At 45.4% G+C, this 2,674-nt stretch overlaps 1 long non-coding RNA gene across 1 annotated transcript in view; it reads right to left on the minus strand.

The window, feature by feature from the left end:
- Positions 1-350: 350 nt before the first annotated feature.
- LOC147819683 (uncharacterized) overlaps positions 351-2,674 on the minus strand; it is a 3,266-nt gene continuing 942 nt past the window's right edge. Inside the window, exon 2 of the long non-coding RNA XR_015436723.1 lies at positions 351-1,370. This is a non-coding gene — a long non-coding RNA (uncharacterized LOC147819683). The remainder of the gene's footprint in view (positions 1,371-2,674) is intronic.

Below are 2,674 nucleotides of genomic sequence, written 5' to 3' on the forward strand. Positions count from 1 at the left end.
ATTTTCTTTATCTTGCCTATGCTACCACAAACAACACCATCATCAACTCTGATCAGTTCATCCTTGAGTCCTAGTGAATGTTTGTGCCAAATCTGAAAAAGTTCTGTCGAGGTATTTCTGAGACAGGTGGACAACCTGATAACAAAATGGCTGTCGCTCTGACTGTCGCCGGGCGGAGGAATGAAAACACTGGGCTGAAGCTGTAGCTCACAGCTGACATTATACTTGTTTTGATCCACCCAAAGCATGATGGGAGCATGATTATTTTCCAAACAGAAGCAAGACAATTAATAAAACCTGATCATGTCGATGAGCAGCTTCAAAGAAACATGTTACTAAAGCTCAACACGTCTCATCAACGTTTTTATTTTCCTGATATTCTCCTCATTCATAAACACATGTCCACTGTGTGTGAGACACAAAGGGACAAGGAAACTAAACAGCTGTAAATGTTAATACAGATGTGCAGAGACCTGGACATGTGGACCTGAAGACCTGTGGACCTGTCCTCTGATGTTGGTCTGCTGTGAATGTTCTTCAGTCACATGTGGACTCAGTTCAGTCTCTGTTAGTTATCAGCTGAGTGAGTCTTCACACAAACGCTGCTGCTCCTCCTTATTAAGGCAGATAACGAGCTCCATGCTGTGAGCAGCCAATGGACTGAAGTTAATGAAGACATTTATGAGAGAGGGGGAGGGGGAGAGAGACAGGGAGAGAGACAGGGAGAGAGAGGGAGACACACTGAAGACACCACAGCAGCTGATAGCAAAATAAAACTTCTGGCCCAACATAGGCCTGGGTTATCGGCCCGAGTCTGGCCCACATATACTTCCACATCTGGTCAGATTCCAGCTGTTATCCTCTGTCTGACAGCGTCAAGATTTCCTCTGTGTGTACCTGAACTGGTCCAGATGTGGAGGTAGACCTGACAATCCTGCCACATACGGGCCAGACTCAGGCCAGTCTGGCCGGACTCTGTCTCTGCTACAGAGACACTTTTATCTCTAAACATGAACCTGGATTTCTTTCAGTCAGACTCTGTCTCCAGCAGCTGCTCGAGCTTCACGCCTCTTCATCTCTGAGAGTTTTTACACAGTAAAGTGTGAGACACTTCCTGATCTCCAGCTGTTGTCTGCTGCCATACTGTTTTCATTACCGGAGCGCAATGCATCTTGGGATATGTTGGACCATGTTCGTTGTCCAGGAGAAGCAGGAGGCTGAAGGTCAGACTTGAAGGTCCAACACATCGTGAGAAGACGACTGAGACACTGTCCCAAAGTCCAGGTGGAGCTGACCCTGACTGCGAGAACGAGACAGCAGAGACGGCAGAACGTAACGCTGAGTCCGCCGTCCTCGAGAGAACCTCCCACCTGAAACACACCGACAGTCCAGTCACACCGCAGGTCTGATACTGGAGTTCAACAAGACCCAGACCATGAAACATTTACACCAGAAGACCTGATGGAACCTGATGAAACCTGGTGAAATATGATGAAACATGATGAAACATGAAGGAACCTGATGGAACCTGATGAAACCTGGTGAAATATGATGAAACATGATGAAACATGAGGGAACCTGAGGGAACCTGATGAAACCTGGTGAAACCTGGTGAAATATGATGAAACATGATGAAACATGAGGGAACCTGAGAGAACCTGATGGAACCTGATGGAACCTGATGGAACCTGATGAAACCTGTGAAACCTGAGGAAACATGATGAAACATGATGAAACATGAAGGAACCTGATGAAACATGAGGGAACCTGAGGGAACCTGATGAAACCTGATGAAACCTGGTGAAATATGATGAAATATGATGAAACATGAGGGAACCTGAGAGAACCTGAGGAAACATGATGAAACATATGGGAACATGATGAAACATGAGGGAACCTGAGGGAACCTGATGAAACCTGGTGAAACCTGGTGAAATATGATGAAACATGATGAAACATGAGGGAACCTGAGAGAACCTGATGGAACCTGATGGAACCTGATGGAACCTGATGGAACCTGATGGAACCTGTGAAACCTGAGGAAACATGATGAAACATGAGGGAACCTGAGGGAACCTGATGAAACCTGGTGAAACCTGGTGAAATATGATGAAACATGATGAAACATGAAGGAACCTGATGAAACCTGGTGAAATATGATGGAACTTGATGAAACATGAAGGAACCTGATGAAACCTGGTGAAATATGATGGAACTTGATGAAACCTGATGAAACATGAGGGAACCTGAGGGAACCTGATGAAACCTGATGAAACCTGGTGAAATATGATGAAACATGATGAAACATGAAGGAACCTGATGAAACCTGGTGAAACATGGTGAAACATGAGGGAACCTGAGGGAACCTGATGAAACCTGACGAAACATGATGAAACATGATGAAACATGAGGGAACCTGAGGGAACCTGATGAAACCTGACGAAACATGATGAAACATGAGGGAACCTGAGGGAACCTGATGAAACCTGATGAAACCTGGTGAAACATGATGAAACATGAGGGAACCTGAGGGAACCTGATGAAACCTGACGAAACATGATGAAACATGAGGGAACCTGATGAAACCTGATGAAACATGAAGGAACCTGAGGGAACCTGATGAAACCTGATGAAACCTGGTGAAACATGATGAAACATGAGGGAACCTGAGGGA

The sequence above is a fragment of the Seriola lalandi genome, unplaced genomic scaffold (genome assembly GCF_002814215.2).
Source record: "Seriola lalandi dorsalis isolate HSWRI2012SDOR001 ecotype SW California unplaced genomic scaffold, Sedor1 jcf7180002050683, whole genome shotgun sequence".
NCBI lineage: Eukaryota > Metazoa > Chordata > Actinopteri > Carangiformes > Carangidae > Seriola > Seriola lalandi.